This window comes from Eriocheir sinensis, chromosome 27 (assembly GCF_024679095.1).
Source record: "Eriocheir sinensis breed Jianghai 21 chromosome 27, ASM2467909v1, whole genome shotgun sequence".
NCBI classification, from domain to species: Eukaryota; Metazoa; Arthropoda; class Malacostraca; order Decapoda; family Varunidae; genus Eriocheir; species Eriocheir sinensis.
This window is the reverse complement of record NC_066535.1, coordinates 7,076,121-7,090,639: the sequence shown is the minus strand read 5'-3', so window position 1 is coordinate 7,090,639 and position 14,519 is coordinate 7,076,121. Positions and strand designations below refer to the sequence as shown.

Here is a 14,519-nt window from a genome sequence, read left to right as displayed (position 1 = left end):
GAGAGCTAAGAGGGAAGAGGGTGGGGAGGGGGAGGGCTGTGTAGGAGAAGTAGGAGGCGGGTATCCTGGTATTACTATCTCCTGCAATTTCCGTGTGGGTGTCGCCGTCAATATTTTTCCCTCCTCGAAATTCTCATGTTCCTCCCCACCATTCACTGTTTCGTCTTGTTGCGTAACGCTGATGCACACACAGTAGCCAGTGACCGTAGGAGCAGCAGCGGTAGGAGAATTATTACTACTGTTATCATTAGTAGTAGCAATAGAAATAGCAGGAGTAGAAATAGGAAGAGGAGGAAGGGTGGGAGAATGAGAAGGAGGCGGAGGCGGAGACGGAGACGGAGGAGGAAGAGGAGGGGGGGGAAGAGAAGAGACAAGTGCAATCATGGTATTACCGCCTTTGACCTCAATATGGAGTGACGTTCAAGCCTCCGTCACTTATAACCACCTCCACGTGGTTGGCTAGCCGGCTGGTTGCTTGGTTGGCTAGCCGGCTGGTTGCTTGGTTGGCTGGCTGGCTGGTTGGCTGACTGGTGGGGTGGGGGGGTGTTGGGGGGGCGTGGCTGGCAGGCTGACTGGTGGGGTGGGGGCGTGGCTGGCAGGCTGACTGGTGGGGTGGGGGGGTGTTGGGTGGGGGCGTGGCTGGCAGGCTGACTGGTGGAGTGGGGGGGTGTTGGGTGGGGGCGTTTCTGGCAGGCTGGCTGGCTCTCCCTGCATCCCCACACACCCTTTTCCTTCAGCTGACCGCCACTTTTTAGCACAATAATGGGAGTTTATCGAATTCCCATTATACGCGTGTTTGGCAAATGCGAAGTCTTGCCTGAATCTAACCAGACATATAACGAGAACTAGATGTTTATTTATACTTAACACCTTACCCACCTCACACACCCTTCGTCCAAACACACCAAGCACCACCTCCCACTTCGAACCCCGACGCTTCTCCCTCCTGCACCCCAACAGTCCTAAAGAAATAAAAAGAAGGGGAGGAGAAAGAGAGCAGGAAGTATATGAACAGGGAAGATAGAGGGAAAGGGACAGAGGTTAAGAGGAGACAAGGGAGAACAGAAAAGAGAGGAAAGCAAGAAAGACAGAAAGAAAGCAGGAAGTGTATGAACAACGCAGATAGAAGGAGGGATAATAGGAGAGAGAGAGAGAGGGGAAGGTTAATGAAGAAGGAAGATGAAGGGAGAGGATAAAGGTTAAAAGGAGATAGGAGAAAAAAAAGGCAAAGAAATGAGTCACATCCGGAACCACACCCACAACCGTAGTCACAGCCACGCCCACACCCACAGCCACGCCCACACCCAGTCATACCCAAAGCAACAGCCTCCTTCCCTCCCCACCACCACCCCAATTTTTGCACCGCGATAATATTTTCTTCATTGTCTTGTTTTCATCTTCTCATCAGCCGTCTTTGTCTGGGTACAATTGGAGAAGCGTCTTTTAAGGTGTCTCTCATTTTTCCTACCCGAGCTGGATAATGCGAGGCGGACGTGGAAGCTGCCCCAGAATCTCACTAAATCTGCCTTTCCGAGCTGGCGGGTCTGAAAGGGAAGCTTGCGAACGGAGTCGAGGAAGTCACACTGATGTCCAAGTTATGACCTGTGCGTGTATGTGTGTATGTGTGTGTGTTTGATGTCTCGTGTGTATGGGAGGGGTGAAAGGGGTGTTTATTTGTTTGTTGAGAGGGGTGGGTGGGGTGTTGTGCGTGTGTGTGTGTGTGTGTGTGTGTGTGTGTGTGTGTGTGTGTATGTGTGTTTGAAGCAACTTGAAGCATCTGCTGCGCTCTGAATGACTTGTTATGCCGTACCACTCCTATTGTTGTTGCTTTTTTTGTGCTTGTTTGTTTGCCTTACATCCTTGACTCCGTGATTTTCTGTTCTTTCAGCCTCGTTTCTTTATTTTCTTTAATTTTTTTTATTCGCTATTTCTTTCCTTACATCACTCGAAATGCGGTCGGTCCATTCCTTCCTTCCTTCCTTCTTCCCTTCCTTTCTTTCTCTTCTCCTGTTCTTATTTATTCATTTACTCCTTCTAAACTTCCGTAAACCTTCACTGTTCACGCCCCCTGACTCCTTCTTCCTTCCTCCCTTCCTTCCTTCCTTCTTTTACTCAACACAGGAATGACGAAGAAGAGAGGAGAGGACAAGAGGTGGGAATATTTATAATTCTATAATGTATGGGGTTTTTTTATCTTTAGATATTCTTTTTCTTCTTTTAAATAGACTTTGCCCTTTGAATAGGCATTTCACGGCAGTGCACCTTTGGGCCTGTAAATATATATGTATGTTTAAATAAAAAAAAAGAAAAAAAAAGAAAACAAGGGAAGGAGGAAGAGAAGGACAAAGACCTTTCACAACATTTCCATAACCATGTAAAGAGATATATTACGCCCTTCGGTCATAGGCAGAGACACCACGATGTTTGACCAAAGGAAAATTATAGAATGCTGTCCGAAAAAAAAGTAAATAGACAGGAGTAAGTTTGGCTCCCTTCCAGACCCCGAGGTGGCCACTGCGTCGAAGTTTCTTGTTTCTGGTCTTTCTTCACCACGTCTGTTCCGTTCTTGGTGGTGAATGTGGTCGTGATGGGAGGGGAGGAGGGGTAGTAGTCGTAGTAGTAGTAGTCGTAGTAGTAGTAGTAGTAGTAGTGGCAGTAGTAGTAGTAGTTATTGTTGTTGCTACCTCTGTAGATATAAATCGTAATCCCTTAGGCACTTGCAAATCACCACCACCACCACCACACACCACCACCACACGCCACCACCACATATTACCATCACGCACCACCCTCGCCGCCGCATGCAGCCCCCGTCCCAGCAGCGCGCCGCCCGCCCCTCCAGGTCACATACATAAAAACAATGGACTTCCCTGGACCCTGCCCGCCCCTGCCCCGGACCATAACCTAACTTTTGCGTTACATATAACAGATAAAGCCATCACCCTGGGTTTTAAAACAACAGCAGGCAACAACAGCAAACTGGCAACAACTACTGCAACAGCAGCAACACTGACAACTGGAACTGACACTGGCTGGTTTGAACTACTACCACTACTACTACTACTGCCGCTTCTGCTGCTGCTACTACTACTACTACTACTACTGCTACTACTACTACTACTACTACTACTACTACTACTACTACTGCTGCTGCTGCTGCTACTACTACTACTACCACTACTACTACTACTACTGCTGCTGCTGGTGCTGCTACTACTATTGCTGCAACTACTACTGCTTCTATTACTGCTACTACTACTACTACTACTAATAATAATAATAATAATAATAATATGTGTGTGTGTGCTTCATCATTTGAGTATTATCCAAGTTAATTCATGTTGAAACTCTTTTTTCATCTTTTGTTTTCATTCTCGGGGCAGCAAGTAAAGAGCGTTTATTTTGTATTTTCTGTACAGCCCTCGGTCTCTCTTCTTAACCGTTAACAGACATTGCCTCCGTTACATATTAATTTCCCAGCTCCATCAATGCCTCCAGGCCTCACCTCATCCTCACAGGACTATCAGAGACCACAAATGGCGTTTCTTTCAAATCTTAACCACAAGCCAGCCTCCAGAGCCTCTGCCAGGCCTCCAGCTCTGTGAGTAAGGCCTCAGCACCCGTAGGCAGGCCCCCCCTTTGCCACACCCCTTCAGCAAGTCACATCCTCAGCCGCAGTATTTCCTTGCACCGACTGACCTAAATTTCAGCGGCATGAGCTTCCTCCAAGACTGTGTCACTGGGTTACCGCTGAGCCTCGGTCGAGTAACATACAAGGAATCTCACCTTCAATGACCTCGATATACACGCAACTCTGCTACACAATTCCCGCAGATCAGGAAATCTTGGAAAGGTCGTGAGAGTAGAGGGAGCTGCACATGACTCCCCGGTGGGTTGCTCTGATAAATAAGTGAAAATTTATATATGACAGCCGCCAAATATTCCAGTGAAAGGGGGCTTAGTAGTGTGTCATTATGGCGAACAAGCTCCGTGCAGCGGCCGGGCGTTGCGCAATTCCGTCAACACCTTCGAGAAAACCTCAGAGGGAGCCGTGATTGGCGGAGCGGCGGTGGCGTCATCTCTTGTTCGACCAATCGGGTGCAAGAGCATGACGACGACGATGATGTCACCCTCGTTCATCTTTGTTACTGGTCAGTCGTGAGGCTCCCGGATGCTGCACTGCGTCATCTGCATTGTACGGACTGAAATGTGATCTCTCACCAAAGTCCCGTTGCGTCATGCTGGTGTAATGTTTGCCGGATCAGGCGACTTTTCAGTAAACATTCCTGTAGCAAACGATTGTCTCTGAAGTGTGTCAGCAGCCGCGCCTGCAATAGCACAACCAGACTCGGGCGGTGATTAATGGAGTTTACGGCGATGATTTCATGTGTGAGCCAAATGACCAGACCCTCTAAGTGTCAGCACTGTACAGGTTATTCCTTGTCGTAACCATTGCGTCAGTAGCTAGACAGAACTGCTGACAATGATGTAATTTGACGCAGTAATAAATCGAGGAGAAAACATATTTTCATTTGGTGTTTTTGATTAATGTGGTGACCCCCAAACTCTGCTTTCCATGGCAGTCCCCTCGGGGCGGCGGGGGCCTCGTCGCCTCACTGTGTCGAGGTGACGGAGGCGTGGCCAGTCTTTGGCCGGCGGCGACGGCGACTCGTGGCTCATGGTCATAAACTATGATTAACTGAGCCTCAAAGTTTATAGAAACGTATTCCTAGACAACCTTCACTCAGGAACAACATATAAAGAAATCAAAACCTGGGAGAGAACGTTCTTTTATCAACCACTGCAGCGTCTGTTTTTCCTTAATTCTCTGTTTTGTTTATGAATCTATTTATTTCTTTGTGTTTGTGGTGGGTGAGGTGGTGGAGGGAGTGCTGGGTGTGCAGCTCCTCGGCCAGCCACGGCTCGCTGGAGTGCAAGTGTCGGGCAGCGGAGAATGAGCGTAACCTTCCACCACCTGTTGCTTAGGTAACGTGGCTCAACGCGGCTTGGCCAACGGAACCGTAAAGAGAGTGAAGGTGAATAATAGAACGTGGCGCGGCTTCTGGCACATGTGACGTAGTGCTTCTCCCGCTCCCACGCCACAGTGCTGCCGCCGCGGGACCGCTGCTTTCTAAATACAGTGTTGTGTGCAGGGCCCCGCCGCCGCCGCCTCCGCCACCACCACCACCTCGCCTATGCACCTGAATGATTCTCTCTCGTTTTCGCAATATAAATTTAATTTGCCTGAATCATATAGAAAGTGACGTTTCCAGAGCTGCAATAAATTGGTTTTATGTACTTATTTGTTGCATTGGAGTAGATATCCTCCTCCAGTCATTCTTACTCGCACCCTTTTTCCTAGTTGCAATAATTAGGAGTTATGTGTTTTTTGATGTTGCAGGTTGTGTCATTGGAATAGATATTCATCTCTAGCCATTCCACCCGTACCCTCGGCGGGGCTCTGCTGAACATGTTCCTCTCGGGAAAGTGGGCGAACCTCACACGTGACTCGGCAGATCGTCTCTCCAGCTCCACAAGATGACCCACTCCTGCAGCCCCTTCCTTTCTCCTTCCTCGTCCCTCTAGGCAGTAAGAACAAGTGCAGCAGCCGTGCCAGGAGACATGTGAGACGACGCTTTGGTATTGTCTGCAATGGCCCAAAACAAGCCTGTGAGGGAAGCTCCATGAAGCCCCAAACCGCTGCTCCGCCACTCGCCGCCTCGCTGCTCCACGCATCGCCTGCAGTGCCCCACATCCGTGTCTCGCCAGTGCTGCCTCCCTCTCCTCCTGGCCTTTACGTGCACGTCTCAGGCTCATCGCCACACCCCATATCCTCCTCACCCTGCCCCGCCCGTGCAGACATCTAACCCACTGAAAGCGAAAGCTGGTAAGTGAAAATAAGTTCCACCATAGCTGGGAGCATAAGACCCCCCTCCAGCCCCCCAACGCGACCAAGTCCTACTTTCCACCCTTGACTACGTACTAAATGCTCCATCCTAAAACGCTCCACGCACATTACTCTCTCTGTTTTCGCTCTCACTTCAGTGCAGGTTCATCCTCCCCTCCCCCTTACTTAACTTTCCCTACGTACCTGCCCTGCCTGCCTCCCCCTCCTTCGTCCTCCTCCGCCTCCTCCTCCTCCTTCAACTCTGCCGCGTCTTCACAGTGAAAGTCACGTCCTTCAGACATTTCCTGTATAGACATGAAATTGAAGTGGGTTCTCCACGTGTTCCATCAGCAGCCACACAGACCGTCAGCAGATGTTGCCCTAAAACGAATGAGCAAGCAGGACGGCAGAAATGTTGCTGCTCTTTACGCATTTACAGTGAGTGATGTGGTTGTGTCAGGAGGCACCTCTAAACTCTGATTTCCTTGTATTTATAATTTAATTATTCATAATTTGCATTGGTTCTATTTTTATGCTGATACATTTGTTTGTTTCTCAATAGCTAGGTAGGTTCGTAAAATATGTATTTGTGCGTGGCGTCGGGCAACTCCGTCAGTACCCGTTTCGTGTGTAACAACTTGACCTCGATATAATGAGGCCTTGCCTCAAACATGAGCCAGCCGGCCATCGTGCTGACAAACAAAATACCAAACACCATAGTGATGAACTGAATCCCCGGACCCAGAGATTTAGTAGATAACCATGAAATCGATTCCCCGCGCGCCATACGCATCGCTGCATCTCTGAGACCCTGATGACGTTCGCCTCGAAACAACGCAGAGTACTCTGAGCCATGTCCTGTAATTCTGCGAACCCTGACGGGCGATTTTGTGGAAGTCCATGTGATGGCAGGTCATAAGGCCCCACCGGTCACACGCACCCAGCTGTAGCCAAGATCCTTTGCGTCCAGGAATACTGCAACGCCTGTCCTTGTCCAGCTGCTTCCATCATATTGCTAAAAATAAAGCCGCAGCCACAGCGGAGTGGGGGCGTGAGGGATTGTTAAGGAAAGTGACGCCGAGGCGGAGCAACAACCCGAGCCTCCCTGAAGGCGTCTGGTCGGGCTGGTTGTGTACTTACTTCCGCCCTCATGGCGCAACACTTCCGCTTCCCTCCATTCCTTCCTCTCACCCCTCCCCCTTCCTCTCTCCTTCCACCCTTTTCATCTATCAATCTTTCTAGCTATCCCTCCCTGGCCCCCGCTCTCTGTCGCGCCTCATTTTCCTTCCTCCTTGTTTCTCTTTCACTCCCTCTTGCTGTATAAATCACCCTTCCTTTCCTCCTCTCTATCCTCTTTATCCCTCTTCCCTCAACCAAACTCTTCGTCTCGCCCTTCCTTCCTTAATGTTTCCTTTCAGCGGGCTAGTTTCAAGTTTGCCTCGTATTCAAACTGAAGTGGATTTGATATACTTTCAGCGTGTTGGTGTGTGCGTGGGGCGGGGGGGAGGGCGGGGGGGGGGGAGGTTGACCCTGTTTGTAAAATATATTTAAACTAGTTTTTCCAAGCCCATGCCATACATAAGCGCTCAATCTCCTGTTTCCAGAGTTCGCTCCACGCCATTATTATGTCATTTACAAGTTCAACGACCAAGAGAAACGGCACAGCTTACAGGAAATCAAGTATCATCAATCACACTACGTCTCTCGAACAGCATACTATTAAAGAATTTGCGGTTTAAGTACAATTATATGTTTTGACAGTGTTAGGCAACCCTCTTTGCGTAACATCCTCGATCAGACGTCCTCACACCGAGCAGTAGGCATAACATCAGGCACATGTCTAGAATATATTTTTAAAGTGTTCAACGACTGTTAGTTCAGAGTATTTTAGACAGTGTTGAGCAATTAAAGATAACTCACAATTTAGCGTATTTTAGATATGGTTAGATTTCTGAAAGGAGGAAGCGGTGGAGTCGTTCCCATAACCTTTCACACTTGAATACGGTCCACCATAACACAAATTAGCAAGTCATTAGCAAGTGCCTGAACACCGTGAAGCGCCGCGAGCCGGGGAGTCGATGGTTCAGTGATAGTTGTAGTGATGGTTAGCTGCTCTCGGCGCGGGTTACCTCGTGTAGTCTGTGGCCTTGACCAGGATACCCGAAGCTTCATGATGGATTTTATTTTATTCGAGTGGTGTTGATACAAACGATGATTCGATTATTGTAATTATCATTAGCAGTAGTAGCAGTTGTAGTAGAAGTAATTGTGATATTGTTTGGGATTCTGACAATTTATGACGAAGTAAATTCCTACGGGTTTTGTCTGCGTGTGATTAATGGCTTGAATGAACACACACACACACACACACACACACACACACACATGAATGCATCAGTCTCAAATATTGGTGGCCGGTTGTTTACATGTCTTAATATTCTAATGTTTAGTAAAACTATATAGGTATTTGGCAACTTAAGATAAATGAATGTTTATACAATCATGTTGTTGCTACAGTATAAAGACGAACATGTTTCTAGTCTGCTGTGCCGCCTCCAGGGCCTTTGTGGTTGCTGTGGACGCATGGAGTCGTCGAGTGCCTGGGCCGTAGCTGTTGGCAGGAGTCTCCAGGGCTAATGTGATGGAGATGAGCACTGAGGCCACGCGCAGTTATAGTATATGCCCTACAACTTTACCTTACCTCCAGTGTCTGCCAAACATCAGCTGAGGTCAGAAAACATGAATTAACCTCCCTCCTCCTGCCCCCCTCTCTCTCACTGATGTTTAAAAGATTTTCAATTGCCAGTTTCAAATAACTAAAAATAATAAATTGTTAGATTAATAGGTGGTTGTTTTAGGGTTGAAGCAATGATTATTTTTATCAATAGGCATAATAAAGATAAAAGATTGGGAAAGGACTAGAAGTGGGCCCTGAATTGTCAGGGTTTAATTTTCTGCAGCAGTTTGCAAACCCAACATTGTGAGTGCAAGACGGTCCGAAAGTGGTCGACTTTATCATCGTAGTCATTGGTGGCACTCGTGGACTGCTTGCCGTAATGAGGCTTGTACTACAAGCAATCGTCCTCAAAAAATGCATTTTTGGCGTTCAGGAGCTTGTTGAGCCACTCGGCAACACGGATGCCTCGTGAGAAAGTTGATGCCTTGCGGGCGACAAGGCACCTCAGCGGAGGCCATCAACCCTGCTCTTGCTGGTAGGCTTCTCGTGTGACCTGAGTTCAGTCATCTTTCAAGTGCTTGCAGCGAAGGCAGTGACGATTCTCTGAACTTGAATGATGACTGTTAACAATGAGCTCTGGTCATCATCATCTCACCAGTATAACTAGTAAGACTTGCAAGAACAGAACGAATCGTGGAATTAGAAAATATACTGACTGGTAACTAACTGGTGGTGAGTGAAAGTTGTGCGGCAGGTATGGCGGCACCGGTTCTGGGCTGGCCAGCCGCCCGCCGCTCTGGCCGCGCTGGCCAACTGGTCGTCCGAAACACTGAAACAAAAAAATCATACATGCTTAAAAGTGAATATGAGCCCGCCGGCCAGGCGAAGGGTAAGGCTAAACACCGAGGAGGTGTAGTATATTTAGCTGGCTCTTGGCTACACGAAGGCCCTTCCTGAATAAAGGAACAGCAGCGCCGAGCAGCCACACACACTGGCTGAAGCTCACACTCACACGATAATTCAAAGGTAATGTTAGGCTGATTTAAGCCCAACACGCACCTTCCAGTCCGTGCACGACACCGTCTATTGCTGTGCACGACTCTGTCCGTCTTGATTCCCGCGGCTCAAGGCACAGAACAAACCCTGTGCCGCACCTGGCTAACAAATTTGCATCACGTCAGCTGGAATATTCGTTAGTGTCAATATTTTAATCATTGTAGCGACGTTACGGTAAAAATGCATTCCAGTGCGTGAAATTCGTAACGGTTGTTAAAACAGTGTAGTGGTTCACATCAAGGTGTCGTAACTGCGTAGGGGTTGTTTGCCAATTCGTGCGTACGATTCCAATTTGGATGCATGTTTTTTTCCTGGTGTAGTAGTAATTGTTAAAGGCGTACAAACGGGCGAACATACCCTGTTAGCGTGGCTTCTGTGCGTAATCCTAGCGAAAGTGAGACCCTGCCTGGCCGGGAACCTGCCCTGAGCGGCGAGCATGACCAGCGGACCAAGTGACCAACCCGCCAAACAGCCCGCGCCGGGAAAGTTGTGACTAACAAGTACTGGGCTAACGAGTACTGGCCTCCACTGCCACGCGGAACGCTGCTCGAGGGGGCCAGTCCTAAGGGGAGTGAGGTGGTGTTAGGGAATTAGTGTTCGCCAGAACACTAATACCCAAAAAGCCTTAGGAAGACAAGAGAGTAAAGCTATAAGACGATAATGAAGTTAAAGGGTTAGAACAGTTATTTTACTTGGCAGTGGTATACAAGCATATTTCCAGCAGGACATGTTGAAAGGCAAAGGCAGAAAGTGTAAGACCAGGCAGGATGTAAGCACGAGTTGCAGTTTTATAAGACAATTGGAACTCCATTATGTCCATAAGCCATCTTAGGATTCAGGCCAGAAAGGGTATAGAAGACATGATTACCAAGGATTTTTGTATCAGGCACAGTAAACTCAGGGAGGGGATGAGTGGAAGGAATATGCCCTGTTTTGTCCAAAGTGGAAATTTCAGAGAAAGTTTGACAAATATACAGTGTACTTTACAAGTTGGAAGGCTCAAGTTCTATTGCGAGCTGCCTCTCTGATTGATAAAGAACAAGCATGGTTGAACGAGGGCTTTTTACCATGAGAAGTAGAGAAGGTATGTGTAATGTGTGCAGTCACAATGCTCTCGGCACACACAGAGGGTCTCTGACCTGTAAACCATAGTCCTTTTATGGGAAATTGGAAAAGTACACCCTCAGGTCTTCCCACCAAGCTAAAACATAATGCTAGAAGCACCCCTTCCAGGGTGGGTTCTGAGGCTGTAAGGAGCTATAGGACAGTATACAAAAATAAGACTGATCAGAGAAGCCCCAGTTTTGATATTCCAACTCATAATAGACGTGGAATATATAAACCGAAGACTTGCACGTGAGGGATAGTGGAAGGACAAGGGATCATGAACATAAATTGAAGAAAACGAGATGCAAAAAGGAAGTATACTAGTTTGGCTTCTTCAGCAGAAACATTGACACTTGGAAAAGTCTGTGGAGATAATTAGTTCAGAACATCCATGAATTTAAAGTAAAGTTGGATAAAATCAGATATGAAGAGCATAGCTCAAATCCTGTATACAACAACTAGGTAGATACACACACGCATTTGCACGTAATGCAGCATTTAGCACCTTGCCTTACACAATAGACGTCCCAGGTTCGATTTCAGGGAGAGTGGAGATGAATGGACAGCCTTTTATTCATTCATGCCTGTATAAACCCACCAGTGAATGGATACTGGATGTCAAACAGGGTTGTGTCCCACCTCCAGGCATGTGTGGATGTGATGTGAGGTCTTGGCTGTATCAAACACCTGTGAATATGTAGCAAAAGGTAAAGGGATATTGCTGGCTATCGAGAGTCAGCATGTGATCGAACTATTGTGAATGACAAATTTTATTCATAATCATAAATCTAAATGAAAACTGATTTGATTTCGGATTTCCCAAACCTGTCCAGAAAGCGGATCGTGCTCGGTCAAATTGCAAGTAAAACTGGTTGCTTGTTGATCACACATTTATTGGACACAGCTCCAAGTCTATTAATCTGATTTATAAAACTATATGTAAAATATATCTTTCATGGATTTAGGAACTAATTTTGCAATTATTTCATTTTTTTGCACAAGTATTTCATCCTTAGTATTGTCACCTCAGGAAAATATTCCTTACACTAAACTTCATATAAAATTGTATTTCATAAAAAATATATGGCTGATTACAAATTAATGTAACAAATTAACACTAATTCTATACAGCTGCCATAAACTTTAGTTTAAGCATGAAGCCTTTGCACCTGACTTAATATTTCTTGGGTAATTGGCAACTTTATTTTCTTGGATAAGATGGCATCAATAGGGAAATTTGAGCATTTTCAGTATTGGCATTCTAGTCTAAATTAGTTGAATGGGAACAGTCTTTACCCTCACCCTCCAGTATCACTGGAGCTACATCCCTAGTAATCACCTCTTACTACACAGAGCATACTGTAGATACATGATAACTGCAGAAAGTAATAGTTACTGGTTAAAAGATTAAAGTTCTACAACTGCAATATGAACTAAAGCATACGCCTCCACGGTGCAGCGGTTAGTGTCCCTAACTACACATCTGTGAGCCTGGATTGAAATTCCAGCTTGGACAGTCAGCATGCAGCCCACCTAGCTGTTCATCCTTCCTTTCAAGATGGTTGATAAAAGGGTACCTTGGGAAATCTAGGGAAGGTAAACAGTGGTAACCCAGATGTTACACTGGCCCTGTGTTGGGTTAATGGGTTTCCCACCATAGACTCAGAGGGCCAGCAACTGTGATGAACATCGCTACCACTTTAACTATACTGTATGCTCCCAACTTCACCTTGCCTTAAAACATAGGACCATAGACTTCACTACCGTTATAACCTTCCATAGCTAGTGTGCTGTTGTCAACCATGTATTGATCTAGTGCGAGGAAGTCAAGAGGTTGTTGGCACCACATTTTGGCTGCCTGAAGACTGGAGGCACTCTTCTCCCAAGCTGCATGGTCAATGAGAAGGCTACCTGTGTTGAAACATAAAAGTTTCATTAGAAAAGAGTAATACAACAGAACTATCTTTTTTCTCCCACTTTCTACAGCAAGGCTGGGGTGTTGGCCTCTTAATAATTAGTTAAAATCATAGCAGCAGGAAGGAGTAAGAATTTGACTTACCAATATAGATATGAGCAATAGTGTTGGCAATGTCACGTGCAGCCACCTGAACAAGGTGAGGTGATTCTGGAGGAACTTTGTGAGACTGCCTAAGACTTACATCACCTTATGGCACGAGTCTCTAAATCGCTAGTCCTTATTTATTTCTGCCTGTCTAAAAACTGGGGTCCTTTGCTTGCCTTGCCTGCTCAATCGCTGGGTCCTTTGCTTTGCCTTGCCTGCTCAGGCGACCTAAAATACCACAAGTGGGATTAATATCTTGCTCCAACTGTAATTTGCATCACCATTTTGAAAAAGAAATAGTAGTGCTCATACATTAATATGCAAGTCTATTTGTGCTTGATGAATTGTACATTAAGAATAGAAGAGCATGAATAGTGGAAGAATAAAGATGTTTTTTCCCATGATTTTTTTTTTTTTTTTTTTTACATCGAACACGGCTCAAGGTCAACAAAAAGGGGACTAAAAAAAAAAAAAAAAAACCGCTACTTGCCGCTCCCATAAAAAATAAATGTAAAGTAGCCAGAAGAGAGGTCAATTTTGGGTGGAGAGGTGTCTTGATACACTCTTCTTGAAAGAGGTCAAGTCACAGGCAGGAGGAAATATAGACGAAGGAAGACTGTTCCAGAGTTTACCAGTGAAGGGAATGAAAGAATAGAGATGCTGGCTAACTGTTGCATAAGGGGTTTGGACAGTATAGGGTTGGCGTGAGTAGAAAGTCGGTGTGCAGCGGGCCGAGGATGGGGAGGCATGCAGTGGTTGACACTGCAAAGAGGGCTGGGTGGTAATTTTCTAGGAACTACGGAGACATAGAAGAGAGCCATTCAGTTACTCTGGAATGAGAAAGCTACAGCCGACAAGCACTAAAAATTTGCGATCATTTTTATTAATAAAGTAGCACTTATCTGAGACATACCAGTATCTCTTATGCTAAAGAAGATGCAAAATGAAATATATTTACCATGAATATCTTCATGTAAGACAGTCAGGGCTTCACCGTTGCTTTTGTCACAGCTCGTAGGAAATCCAGGGACATTATGTTTGTTGTCCCTTCCCAAATTGGCAGAACCTGTAGCAAGGTATTAATCAATCTTTTATATATACACTGTGGTCAAAAGTTGCAAAATATACAAATTCTGCTTAATCAGTCTTCCCCTCTTCTTCTTCTCTTTTTTTCCCCTTCTTCCTCTCCTTTTCTATCTTCTTCTCTCTTCCCCTCATTTTTTCTTCTTTCGCTTGTTTCCTCGCTCCTCCTCCTCCTCCTCCTCCTTCTTCTAAAGGGATCCTGGCCAGTATTGTGACCTTTGGTCACCAATTAGTGCTCAGTGCATCATTATCAGTTACTGTAGTCGTGGATCTCAAGTCTAGAGTTTGCATTGATGTGCTGTAGCAATCTTTGGGTGTCTGATTTTGTGGATAATGTATGATAGTCTGAGCATTGGATATAGTTGTCAGTATCAAAATATATAGGTAATAGTGATGAATTCAATAAATTATTGTCGATTTTGAGTTTCCAGTTATTAACACTGCTGCAGACCATAGTTTTGTTAATTGATAAGGTTACTGATTATATTTATTAATAGCCCTGGTGCTGCCCTCCACATAGAAAAGTATAACAAAAAGCTGTCAGACATTATTAACCATTAGAAATAAAATCAATTACGATTGGTGGTATTCATCATTGCTGCCTGCATATTACTGATAATGAAAACTATTTCCCATACTGGGCAATT

The 14,519-nt window shown here is 45.9% G+C and overlaps 1 long non-coding RNA gene and 1 pseudogene across 1 annotated transcript in view; one reads left to right on the top strand and one right to left on the bottom strand.

Moving 5' to 3' along the window:
- The window catches only part of LOC127004053 (uncharacterized), a 101,480-nt gene extending 95,835 nt beyond the window's left edge, over positions 1 to 5,645 (top strand). Inside the window, exon 3 of the long non-coding RNA XR_007757598.1 lies at positions 5,402 to 5,645. This is a non-coding gene — a long non-coding RNA (uncharacterized LOC127004053). The remainder of the gene's footprint in view (positions 1 to 5,401) is intronic.
- Positions 5,646 to 12,437: 6,792 nt separating this feature from the next.
- The window catches only part of LOC127004279 (acyl-CoA dehydrogenase family member 11-like), a 19,733-nt pseudogene continuing 17,651 nt past the window's right edge, over positions 12,438 to 14,519 (bottom strand).